The sequence below is a fragment of the Pinus tabuliformis genome, chromosome Q (genome assembly GCF_031772625.1).
Source record: "Pinus tabuliformis cultivar Carrire ecotype Pingquan chromosome Q, CPIR1, whole genome shotgun sequence".
Lineage (NCBI taxonomy): Eukaryota > Viridiplantae > Streptophyta > Pinopsida > Pinales > Pinaceae > Pinus > Pinus tabuliformis.
In genome coordinates, this window is record NC_142296.1 from 684,138,106 (window position 1) to 684,152,296 (window position 14,191).

General features: G+C 37.3%; 1 protein-coding gene across 4 annotated transcripts in view; it reads left to right on the top strand.

Annotated features, from left to right (window-relative positions):
* LOC149221400 (polyadenylate-binding protein-interacting protein 12-like) overlaps positions 1-14,191 on the top strand; it is a 93,260-nt gene that overhangs the window by 42,623 nt on the left and 36,446 nt on the right. The window lies entirely within an intron of this gene.

Sequence of the window (14,191 nt, forward strand, 5' to 3'; positions counted from 1 at the left end):
CCATTTTATCAAATACAAGCATACACACCTCATTTTTCTTTAGGTCAACTAGACTTCCTTCAACAACTAACTTAATTGAAAGAACTTTAATTCCTTGATTTGCTTCACTTCTTTTGACATCATTCCACCATTCCATGAATTCGCACAAGTTGGAATTCTTGATGAAACACTTGCTTCCTTTTAATCAGTGAACCTTCCAAGGAAGATTCCAACAGAGGATCTTGAGTATCCTCATTTAGTAAACGTTTTCCTTTTGATTGAAGTGCTTTGTACTCGATGACTTTTCCCTTTTTCATAAGTACCACTTCTGCTTCTAATGAGGTTACTGAGAGCTATATCCTTCCATAGGTGACTGTCATAGACTTTTATTTCAACTATCTTTGATGCTTCTCTATGATGATGTCACGAGCTCTTGCTTTCAATGCTTCTATGGTGCCATGATGCATCCTATCATGTTCCTTAGTGACTCATGCAAAATTGGAAAACATAAACTTGAAAAGAACTAGGTGAGGAAGACTATGTCAATCATAGTAGAGATCTTTTACTTCCTCCTTGGATTTCTTCTTTTCAACTTCCTTAACTTCTTCGGTGATATGGGCTTCTTCTCTTCCCCTTTTGTTATTGTCCTTCTTGAGCTTAGGACAATCTCTCTTGTAATGCTGATATTCTTGACATCCATAGCATTGAACCTTAGCCATATTCTTCTTCATTTTCCCAAGACCAAATTTTCCTTTTCTTTTTGTCATTGTAGCATATGCTTGATTTTGCTCATTTAATCCTACATCAGTTTTTGCCTTCAGCCTGGTTTCTTCAATCTTACATAATGACCATAGATCCTTGAACGGAGTAGCTTCCTTCTTCCCATAAATGCTTGATGTAAAGTTACCCCATTCCTTTGGTAGTGCATTTAGTACTACAATAATCATCTATTTGGTAGACATTATTTCTCATAGATCTTGAAGTTGATCCCTGATTTAAGATATCCTCATAAAGTATGAGGCTATTCCTTCTTCTTTTGATATCTTTGTATTGTAGAGTTCTTGCCTTAATGAGATAACTTCTCTCGCAGTACTTGCAGAAAACAACTCTACCAGTTTGTCATATATTTCTTTTGAAGTTTTGAGTTTAGATATATATGGAATGAGGGGATACTTGATGGATTCTATGAGAATCCTTTGAGCCCTTACTTCCCCTTTCATAAACCTTGCAAGTGCTTAAGCATCTTCCTTTGGAGGTTTGGTGATTGTGCTCTTAACATGTTCCATGACCTCATTTTCATTGAGATTTAGATATGTCCTTTTCTTCCATGCAAGAAAATTTGAAGCCCCAACCAACTTGTTGCTTTCCTTGCAAAAATACATTTTGACAGATTCAGTTGTAGAAATAAAGAAACTTACTTGTGAAGATGCTTCTTCCACTTGCTGCCTCCTTGAATTTGATGATGATATAGATAATAGAAAACTTCTCCTTGATGGAGATAGTTTCTTTCAGGAGTGATCCTTGGCTCCAAAGAGAGGGAGATCACCTTAGAACTTTTGATGTTGATGACAACGTCCTTGTTGTTGATGATGACAGTGTTCTTGATCTTGCTTCTCTTGGATGAGTATACTTCAAGTTACTTTGATTTGTAGATCTTTACAACTTGAGTAGAGGTAGGGTCTTTGTGGTCCTTTTTCTTGGGCGAGGATCCCAAGACTTCTTTTGGTGTAGACCACTTCTTCGATTTGAGGTTTTGACACTTCCTTGTAGATCTTGACTTCAAAAAATGCTTTTAGGATGAGATGATCTTCTAGATTTGCTTTGAGTATCCCTTGATGAGCTGCCCTTCCTTGATTTGTTATAGCTTTGATATATGTTGAGAAATCTAGGGCATGAAACAAAAGGTGATTTCTCTAGCAATGATAACTGTTTGTGAATACTTTTTACTTCTTTAGATTAAGTTCTTTGACTTGTATTATTATAGTGCTTTTCTTCATCAAACAACTCCCAAACCATAAACAATAATGGGACAAGAGACACAAGATGTAGGCAATCAACTAGGGCCAAAACCTCTCCAACTTGAGGGGAAATCCCAAACAGATTCTTCTTCTTATAGAAACTTCAAGTGACGAATTCCAAGACCAAGACCCTTGACTTATCAACCTTTCCAAGACCAAGTCATAAGACGCTTCTTCACTGCTTCTTCTTCTTGCCCAAAACAATAGTCAAACTGACTTATAGCACTGCAAATTTCAGCTACTCTAGTATTTCAGCATTCTTCCACGATTTTGCAATTCTCGACTCCCTGAAACTTCTGCAAGATCACACGTGTGGGCTGAATTAGGGATCTTGATGATGGTTTCCTTCTTCACTTGACTTGAGGGCTTCTCTTTGTAACCTCGGCTAGCAAGATTGTTGATGTAGTGACCTTTTACTTGGCTTCTACAAAAGGCTGGTTTAACTCTACTACAGAAACCCTAGATTCTGTCACACGTGTGAGGAGGATGACCCAAAAAATAGTGCCAAATTCCTTCGCTCTTCTTCGCTTCCTTCTCGTTGGTTATGAGGCTATTCTCCTTGTGATTCTCGCACTTCTTTTTATTTCAGATTGCTTGACCGAATTGTCCTCCAAGTGACGTTGAGTGCTCCTATATATAGTGGTCTGTCCATGTGATATAGGCCGACTTACCTTGTGCCTTAGCCGACATGCCATTCTAGAATCATCTTAATTTTCTTTTGTAGGCCGACTTCAAGGGGTGTTTGTGACAAGGTCTTGGAGGGTTAATGACTTAAACAAATTTTCTTTTTACAATGTATAACATGCCCAAAATGGGTCTTCATTTCTTGACATTGACTCACTAGACTTTATGACTTGATGACCAAAACTAATAACTCACAATGGGAGCTTCAACCAATGTTTTAAAACTCCGACTCCGACTCCGACTCGGCCGAGGGTTGACTCCGACTCGGTATCGACTCGGCCGACTCGATTTCAATGACTCGGTCCTTGTAAAAAATACATTAAATATTTATTTTTTATAAAAACACATAATTTTAAAGATTTTCATTCATGTTTCCAAACACACAGCGTTAGAATATAGATAGAAGACAACATATGATCAAAGTAGGCTCATGAATATATCCATTATATCAAAATGGCACCCAGTACATTGTCCAATACATACACGATGATGATATAGAGATCAAAACAAAAACACATAACCAAGGAGGCTATAAATGGCCTCTACAACAAAACTCTGTGACCAGTACTACTGGCTACTACTAGAGTTGCCAACATCATCTGGCTCAGTGTTACTTGGGAGCAGGAGCGAAAGTGGGGAGCGAGAGCGACATTTTGAGAAGCTCTTGGTTTGGGAGCGAATCCCAGAGGAGTTCGACAACCAATGTCACTAACATCAAGGTACATAGAGGGATTGGTGCTCTTGATTAAATACGAGTTCCAGAATCCATACCCTAATACATGACAAAATTCAATGGAAACATTGCAATCCTCCAATCTTGAAACCCTGAAAAACTGATAAGTCTACTGGATTTTGAATGAAATCTAAAATTCTACTTTCTCCATATGAAATCCAATGAGGCCGAAACCACTCTCAAACATCTTGAGTCATTTCATGGTAATGTTAAAAATTTAAGTAAAAGGATGAAAATGAAGATTAAGGAGAATGTCACTTTTACTTTAAGAATTTAACATTACCATGAAAATTTATAACTGCTTGGAGTCCAAACCAACCAAAAAACAATTTAAAAATCCATTAAAATTTTATTAAATCGCAGTTTGACATGATGCTGGGTGTTTTTTTGTGACTCGGCCGAGTCATAACGGAAACGGCCGAGTTGGCCGAGTCATGGCTGACTCGGCCAGGTGAACCGTTCCAAAGGCCGGGTCATAGAAAAAGGTATTGGCTCGGATCAACCCGGCCGTTTCGGTTTCAAAACGACCGTTTCTTAAAACAATGGCTTCAACTAAATAAAATTCCTTGAACATTAAATCCATGACTCAAGCATTACAAAATAATTTTAATTTTCTTCTTTTCATCAATTACATAAAATCAAGATTACAAATGTCATTATGAAGACCGAACCTAATTACATATTTCAACACATGGATGTGAGGTTTTATTTGGGGAAAGTTCAAGTTAACTCCAAGATTTAACTCTATTGTGCATTACTTGTTTAGATATTGGAAACTATAAAATGGATATATGTATTCATAGAGAGAGTTTGCTTGCCTTGGATTTGCATGCATAAGTTCCCATGGATCAATTTTATTTAGCATTAGGAGCAAGTTACATTTAGTTGCTAATTTTCACCAATTGGTTGTTTTTTGGACATTTTAAATTCAAAAATTAAAGATATTAGCAACATTGTCTGAGAGTTACTTTGATGAGCAAGGGTTTGAAATGTACTTCACTACTATAAGCACTCTAAACTAAAATCTTGTCACTGAGAGGAAGAATTGGATGATTATGGATATGGATTGTAGCATGTGGAAGCAAAAGAATACTATAAATGAGTTTTGGATAGAATCAATTCATTTGATAAATTAGAGCCCGAAAAAGTCCTTTTGGAATATCACATCCAAAGAAACATGGAGTGCAAGGGTGTCTAGAATGAAGTATTTATGGATTTTTGGGAGTTTGCTATATACATGTTAAAAGAGGAGCAACTTAAGTTGCAGGATTAATCAAAAAAGTGTATCGTCCTTGTAGATTACAATGAATTGAAAACTTGTTGATTATTGAAGATTGAAAGCTCATAAAAGTCCAAATGTTGAGCTTCAAGTAACAAAGGCAAACAAATTATACTTTGTCATGAAGAACCATAACTTCTTCCAGATGATGAAAAAAGTGGATGTAATCGTGTTTATAACATTGGAGAAGGAAGAACATGTAGATCCACGAGGAAAAATCTAGAGTGTTAGTTGAAGATTATGGAAGATACTCATGTGCCAAATTTGGAGTAGAGTGAATGGTTTAAAATTCATAGATAGTTGAAGCAAAGAATCTTAGATTCTTGCATAACAAGTAGTAGTTGTAGATAAATTTTGTGTTAATGAAAATGTAATCAAAACAAAGGGGCCACAAAGAAATGAAAAGGTTTTTGGAAAGTTAAGACTATACACAAGAACAAAACATGGGAGGTAGCATAACTTCTTGGAAGTGAAAAGGGCGATCATGGGTAAATAAATTTGAAAGACAAAATAGAACATTGAATGGAACCATTCATAAGCACAAAAGAAGACTAGTAGTCAAAAATTTTCTACAAAAGGGAGGAGAGGATTATTAGGAAACATCTTTCCTTGTAGCAAAAGTGAATAGTATTGGCATAATGTTGGCATTGACAAACTACTACCACTGCATTGCCTACTTGATCATTGTAACAAGAACATTATTAAATTGATTCATTGAAGAAGAGGCTTATATGCAATAAATATAAGGTTTTACATGATTGCAAACAAGCTTTGTCAACTTAGTACATAAGAATGGATAAGTGCTTTAGGCTTTATAGAGAACAAATGTTGCAAAATTCTATTTGATTTAAACCAGTATGCAAAGGTAACATCAAAGGATGAAATTCTAATTGTGATATCATATGTTGATGACTTGCTTATGATAGGTCGATGTGTAGTTCCAATTGCAATGAAGGAGAACTTACTAAAAACATTTGAGATGATGGATTTAGGAGTTTTACATTACCATGTTGGGTGTGGAAGTATGCCATGAGCTTGATAGGTTTTTCCTATCCTAGACAAAATATAAAAGCGATCTATTTAAGAAGTTTTGGATGATGGAATGTTGTCTTCTTGATACACCATTTGAGGTTGGAGAAAATTTGAGTAAGGATGAGGACATAGAGTTTGTTGGTGGAATTTTGTTTCCAAAGCTTGTTGGAAGTCTTATCTAACTATCACCTATCCAAACATTGATAATGTGGTTAGAGTGGTATCAAAATATGTAGTAAATCTGAAATTCAGTAATTGTACAACAATGAAGAGAGTCCTATGGTTTAGAAAGGAGATTGTAAATTTTTGACGTGAGTATAAGGAAAGAGTAATTTGAGGACGTTGGATACACTGATTTTGACTAGGTCAAAAATTTAGATAATAGAATGTCCACATTGGTTGTGTGTTTTTCATGGACTTAATAATAATCTCAAGGAGCAAGTAAGAAGTAACAAATGGTTACTCTATGTTAAATAGAAGTAGAGTGTAAGGAAGTAATAATAATTGTGTGCGAACTACTCTTATTGAGCATAATATTGGTACATGTTGGAGGTAGGTGAGGAAATGTTACAACACCCCACTGTGATAATCATAGTGTAATACAATTGGACAAGAATGCATTTTATGATGTAAGATTAAAGCACATTGGGTTATATTTTCACTACCAAAGACAATTAAAGGGGGAACAATAGATTTAAGTTGATGTTTTGCAAGACCATATATTGAGTGGTGTATTTATTCAATAAGGTGTTAAATAAAGAGAAGCTTTATAAGTTTTAAGAAATGTTGAAGTTGAAAGAGAATAATAATCCATGAAGTGTTGCAAGTAATGGAAAATCGATTAAGTGTAATATGCTAATTTGTAGATTTATTCAGTTGGAAGTCCACAAGTTAGAGTATTTAAGTGTTGATTGATATATTGGAAGCAATAGTTTCAAAAGGCCAAGTATGTGAGAAAAGTGTTGATATAGAAGTGATAGGGAGGGTTTCAACTACAAATGTGGATCATTGAGAACCCATAAACATGGTTTGAAGGTCCATAAATAATACTTGTTGATGTGGAAATGTGCAATTCTTTAAAGGATAGGTGTGGCCATCAAGAGTGTGTTGTGGAAGATTGGGATTGTGGAGGTGTGAGGAGGTGTGAGGGTGGATTGGAGAAAACTAAGGTGTCACAAAAGGCATGGTACAAATTATGGTAGGGATGCAAAGTCTAGGAGCTTGAGTTGTAAGCAAGTAGAAAAGTTATGGGGGACCCAAAAGGAAGAGTGCTAAAATCATGATGTTTTCTAAGTATAGAAGACTTGTAAAAGTGGCTTGAAAAGTTTTTTTTTTTTTTTGAATAAAAGCACACTAGAAACTCTAGTAATATGCAATATGTTAAATCTTTAATACAAAAAAGTGGGTCGACTAAGTGGTCTCTACAAGCAAGTAGAAAACTCGAAATCGGGCTTGGCTTAGGCCAATATGCTTTCTCATGTAGTCAAAGTCATAGACATACTTAAAGGATAGAATGGGCTAGTTGAGGCCAAAACACCTCTATAAGTCAAAGTCATAAGCATATACAAGGGCACAAGCTTGCAAGAGAACATTGTCTAAGTAGTCTCTACAAGCAAGTACAAAACTCAAAATCAGGGTTGGCTTATGCCAAGACACCTTCTCATGTAGACAATTTCATAAACATACTTAAAGGATAAAATGGGCTAGTTAAGGCCAAAACACCTTGAGAAGTTAAAGTCATAAGCATGGACAAGGGCAAAAGCTTGCAAGAGAGCACTAGTCAACCTGTAGAGGGGTTTGGTCACGATCATCTAGGGTCCTGCTCCAATTTTAACTATAAGGTCAACATCAATAGGTACAATGGGCCCCGACCCATTAGTAGGGGGCTTTGGGGGCTTGGGCCCCTTCGAGATCGCCAACAATGGAGATCTAGGTATCTTGTTGCACTCTTGAACCTATAAACCTACTTGGTGGCATGGTTAGTTGTGGGTCAATCTAGTTGACCCAACATACCTAGAGTAAGCCAAGCTAGATCGAGAACAATGTATGATTGGCCAAATACTCCAAGGGGGTAGACACCTTTTTGTCTTGATTTATTTTGTTCATGGTGAAGGGGGGTCAATGCAATTACTCAAGAAACTATTGAAGGTGCCCCATTTTTAGCTACACCTTTTGAGACTATTTTGGAAACTATTGAAGGTGCTCCATTTTTAGCGACACCTTTCGAGACCATGCCTAAATCTGCACAATCAGATTGGCATGAATCAAATTTACGTTATATCACAAAAATTGGTGATAGCATATGGCATCATTAAACAAAACGTTATTGTGTTGTTTCTAGAGCCAAAATAACACTTCAACTTTGACAAGCATTCAAGTGGCTTGATATTCTATGGCCCATGGAAGGTTTTCACCTAATAAGGAAACTTGCTAGGAGAGGGAGGTGAGGGAGAGATGTTGACACACATACTCTACTTAGGCCCAAACCTTTCTAAAAAGCAGATAGAGTTAAAGGTTGTGCTTTGAAGTTTTGACTCACACCCATTAAGGACATTGAGGGTATGGACCTATAGGGAAGTTAACCATTTATCAATAGGGAGGCTTGTTACCATCAGGTTCCAGGGAAAACTCCCTTTTTAGGTTCAATAATATCGTCTCCATATATTGTTGAGGCAAAACAACCAATTTTTATTTTGATCAGAGGTGTCAAATCTTGTTAAGTTAGCCTTCCAAGCAAGGCTTGGACCACAACCACTTGTAGTCCATGATCAGGTCGTAATGAGTGAAGGTTGTGGCCTTGCTCGATTTTTGGTATCTTCACTAGGTGTGAGGTGAGGAGAAGCCAAACTAGAGTTGCGGGGGAGTGCTCCCCCCCTTCGAACTCGCTCCCAATCCGCGCTCCGGGTGGGAGCGGCTTGGGAGCGTGCTCCCGATAAAAAAATTTCCACTCCCTGCCAAAATCGGGAGCGAGTTCGGGAGCGTCGCTCCTGTCGCTCCCGGAGTGGAAATCAAAGCTTTTAATTTTCGCTTCGGGAGCGACGTGCGCGATGTAGGGAGCGATTTGCGCGAAAAATTTTCCGCGGACGCCAAAAAAAATTTCATTTAAAAAAATTGTTTTAAAAGGGCTTGGGGGGGCAAAAAATATTTCATTTTGACTTGAATGACTTGAGGATAGCAAAGGAGATTGAGCAAAGGAGCGAGGAGCGAGCGCCGAGGAGCAAGGAGCAAGTTTGTAAGGAGGTTAGTAACTTAGTAATTTAGTATTTTAAACCTTAGTTAGGTAGTAATTTAGTTTAGTTAGTTTAATTTAGTTTATTTAGTAAAAAAATCATGAATCTAAATAAATTAAATTAATTAATCTAAATAAATTAAATTAATTTTCTCATTCCTATTCCCATTCCCATTCCCATTAAATTTTGCAGATTCAAAAGCCTACAAATATACCTGGCTATATTTCTTGGCATTTTCCTCTTCTTGGTCCCTTTTCTAGTTATTATGGTGTTGGAGAGTAGGAAACGGAGGGGCCAAAATGAAGAGGGGGATGAAGAAGCTGGAGAAAGTGGATTTGATGAAAACCCTGGTGAGGAGGAGCTGGAGGAGGGTGAACATGACTCTAAAAAAACTAAACAAGACCAAACCCCATTGTGGAAATATGTTAACAGGCCTGAAGCAGGGAAAGGGGGTGGAACCACTAAATTTCATTGCCGCCATTGCAACAATAATTACACAGGTTCATACACCCGTGCTAGAAAACACCTCTGCGGGAAAAGGCCATGGGATGGAGATAAACAAATAGAAATCAAAACTTGTGCAGCTGTGTCAGCAATAGATAGAGCCAAATACATAAGGGAAGAAGAGGAAGCCCAATACAAATCTAAAAAATCAAGGGGTTTATTTGAACCAAGCTCACAATCACAAGCACAAAGAACTCCTTCAACATCCCTCCCATGGCAGTGGATATGGAGGCACAGGGTCACCAGCGTTAAGGCGTAGAACCATATCAGATTTCCTTGATGAGGGGTGTAGGAATGATGTGGATTCATAGGTTTACAGGTTTCTCTATGCACGTGGGATACCATTCAATGTTCTTGCTCACCTTATTGGTACGAAATGGTTTCTTCCATAAATGCTACCCCTAAAGGATACAAGAGCCCTGGGTATGAGAAGGCAAGAACCGTTGGACTTGATCATGAAAAAGCAAAAATATCACATTCTTTGAATAGAATGACAAGTTCTTGGACTGAGCATGGGGTGTCCATTGTATTTGATGGATGGACAAATGTAAAAGGCAAGCCATTGATAAGTGTTCTTGCTGTCTCTGTTAGTGGTGCCATCTTTCTAAATGCATATGATTACTCAGAGAAGTTCAAGACCGCCATCAACATTGTAGAAGCATTACTTGAAACAATTGACCGTATTGGGCCATACAATGTCATGCAAGTCATCACTGATAATGCTCCTAATTGTAAGGTAGCGGGAGCAATTATTGAGGATAAATACCCCAACATATTTTGGTCTGGGTGTTTCGTTCACACATTGAACCTTCTGATGCATGATGTTGTCAAGAACAAAAATGCACAGTACAAATGGATTGGTGATTTGTACAAGAAAGGCAAACAAATGATAAATTTTATTACAAATCATAGCAATACCCATGGCCTTTTTCGCAGTCCCTCAAGATTGGAGTTGTTGAAGATTGCGAAGACCAGATTTGGTAGCTATTACCTCACCTTCGGGCGCCTTTTGAAGGTAAGAGAATCATTGGCTAGCATGGTATCAAGTCCACATTGGTAGGTATTAAAGGAAAGGGCTACAAATGCAACTGACAGGTGAGGTTTTGAATTGGTGGACGAGGCTGCTCTTGATGGAATGTTTTGGTCAAGTGCGAGGCAAGTATTGGATTTCACCAAGCCCATTTATCACATGATTCGGTTTGCAGATACAGATAAACCAGTGATTGGTGAGGTGTATGAGCAGATGAATACCATGTTGGGGCAAATAAAAGATACTGTTCATAACAGAAATCCCGACTTGTACAAACTGATTCATGATTGTGTGTGTGTACGGTGGAATAAACTTAATCTTCCACTACATTGCTTGGCGTATATCCTTACGCCAAAATATTACTCTACATCTTGGTTGGGCCAACTTGCATCAGGGGGTGGGATTAGGACCAAACCCCATTTAGATGCAGAGGTAACTAGAGGATGTTTGGAAGCATTAGAAAAGTTGATCCCTGACAGGGAGGAATGTGCAACTGTGCACCTTGAAAGAGGCATATACTTCGGTGGCACTAGTTTGTTTGGTAACTTCCATGCAATGGAAGACAGAGACATATTTGATTCTCTCACATGGTGGGAAACATATGGCGGCCAGGGACTTTTGCCAAAATTGGCAAAAAAAGTTCTATCACAGGTTGTAAATACTTTTTCTGCAGAGAGGTGTTGGAGCACCTATAGCTTCATACATAATTTGAAAAGAAACAGACTCAATGAAAACCGGGCAGAAAGCTTGGCTTATGTGCACTGCAACTTGAGGTTGTTGAGTCATTACTGTGATCGGGCTTATGAGGATCCCACATATAAAATTTGGGACAACCACCCAGAGGATAACAATTTGGAGGATGGCACTATACATCTTGAAGAACTGGAAGAGGAACTTATAAGGGATGAAGATGAAACAGCGGCAGCAGCCATGCCACCTCCACCATCCAGTAGCAGTGCTTGAGTTCCGAGTCTTGTTCCTTTGCTGTCGCCACCTCCATCTACACCCTCACGTGGAGGGCATGTGCCTTCTAGTTCTGGTCGTCGGTCTGTGCGGGAGACTCCTAGAAGACCACCACGACCTGCTTATACAGGAGACTCTCGTGGCAAGGGCCACATGTAGATTTACAGTTTACTTGTCTTTTCTAGTTTCTATTAGTTTTCATAACTGTTGAGTCTTGAGTCCTTGACTCTTGACTCTTTCATATCATAATGATATTTTTTGTAAACAATATATGACTGTGACAATGAAAGTTTGAAGTTTGAAGTTGCCAAGTTGGCAATTATAACTCATTGGTAATGATTGTGAATTATGAATATGATGCTTCGTGAAAGACTAAAGTTGTTTCATTTCATTTCATTATTCATATTTCATTTTATAACATTTCATTTCATGTTAACAGTTAGAAGTTAGAACTTAGAAATATCTAAGATATTATTTCTTGTAATGGTTAAACTTAGCTTACAAGTACAACTTTGGTGATCAATGATGATAAATGTTATATATTGAATTTTCAATTTTGAAAGCTTGAAGTTGAAACTTTAAGATTGAATTTGATGAATCATGATTCACGAGACTCAATATGTTGAAGTTGTAATATGTATTTTACTAACTTGTGGACATGGTTGATGAAGATTATAACTTCTAGATGATTTATGTGCTAGATGATTGATGTGATATGGTTCAATGATCAATCTATGTTTTTTTTTTAACGTTTTTTATATCTAATTCATCATTCTACATGTTTTTGTTGACATATATGTATCAAAAAAAAAAAAAAAAAAAATATATATATATTTTTAAAAAATCGCTCCGGGGTTCGCTCCCAAACCGGGAGCTTCTGAAAATGTCGCTCCCACTCCCGTTTTCGCTCCTGCTCCCCGCTTTCGCTTTCGCTCCCAAGTAACATTGAGCCAAACTTAAGCTACTAATGATTTTGGATGAACCTTGTATTTGGTCCACAATAATCTTGTTAACGTCAACCAATGCAAATTTTTATGTAAGGTGAGGTGATGGAAGTTAGGCTCTAGTAAGGTTTTTAAAGAAGTCACTGGTAGAGCGAAGGCCTTGTTGGGAAAGGTTCAAGGTCAAGAACCATTGAGATTTTTCCAAAGGCTTTCTTTGGCTTCAAAAGTTTTGAAGAACATAAAGAGTTAGAGCACATGCCAAAAGTTGAAATCCGAAAAGTAAGAATTGGTCAAAGTATAAGCATGACTGTGACAAGTTGGAAGCTATAGAATCAAATTGACATGATGGAATATTATCGATTGACAGGACTAAAAAGGTAGTGAAGGTGAGATGCATTCTAATACTAAGTCAAAAGTGTTGTGTGGACTTATGTAATGTGATGGTAAAACCTATAAGTGAATTGTAATGCAACAACGGGGAATGATCACATAGCAGAATCATCAATTTGCATTGGATATCAGGAGCGTCGAAATCGAACAAGTTAAACTCTAAATCTTAAATTCAAAGTGTAAGTGATTGTAAGGGCCCATGAGCTAGAAACATTGCAAAAGGTGTTATTAATGTAATTCTCAACATTTTGTTGAACTTTATTGTAATTGTATTACTGCTATTTAAATTAAGAAAGCAATTTTTTATAATTGTTGTTCTGCAATATGTTTTTGTTTCTGAAGCTTGATTACATGATTTTGTAATGCTGTACTAATGTTATCAAATTGTAAATTAGTAGTCTTAATTATGTTATTAGAGTGAAGAGCTATCAGAACGATCATTGATAGTGTCTCATTCCTATTCCATTGAAATAGAAATTATGACAGAAAATGTAAAAGTTATTGTAAAATTTAATTATCTTCTTCTAGCTATGCTTGAACCTTCGAAAGGTAGAATGGTAGGTCTTGCTATTGTTTTATTTATTACATCCAAAAGGGCTTTGTGTTATTTGCAAAAAATCATTGTGCCTAGAAAAGGGCTTCTTTGTTGAATTATGTAACTAGGTTTCGTCTTCATAATGACATATGTAATCATGATTTTATGTATTTAATGAAAAGAGAAAAATAAATTTATTATTGTTATTCTTGAGGCATGGGTTTCATGCTCTAGGGAGATTTATTTTTAGGTAAAGCACCCATTGAGTGCTTCTAGGGCTTGTCATTGAGTCTACAAGTCAATTGAGAAATTGTCATGTATGAAATATCCTTTTGGGCATGTTACATATTGTAAAGAAAATTTATTTTAGTCAAAAGAAAGTCAAAAGACCCTCCAAGGCCTCGTCATGGTGCAAAGATCAAGTCGGCCTACATGAAGGGACAAGTTGGCCTAAAGGCAACAATTCGTACCCCTCAAAAGTCTATAAATAAGAAGGAACACGACCTCATTTGACACACTCTTAAGAAAGTTCGATCTCCTAAGATAGAAGCTAAAAGGGATGAAAAAGAAGAAGAATATCAAGATTAAAGTTTTGGGCCCCCCTCTCTCTTGTGTTAGGGTTTCTACAGTTTCTGGGCAAGACGAAATTTTGAAGATGCAAGGTCGAAGCTGTGAAGTTGCTTCTAGGTCGAAGCTGTGAAGTTGCTTCTAGGTCGAAGCTGTGAAGCTGCTTCGAGGTCGAAGCCGTGAATCTACTAGGTCGAAGTTGCAGAAATTGTTATTGGGGGTTGAGGTTGTTAAAGAAGTTGCTGGAAGGTCGAAGTTTGTTGCTGGAAGCTATGCAAATCAAGAAGGAAGGTTGACTTGGTC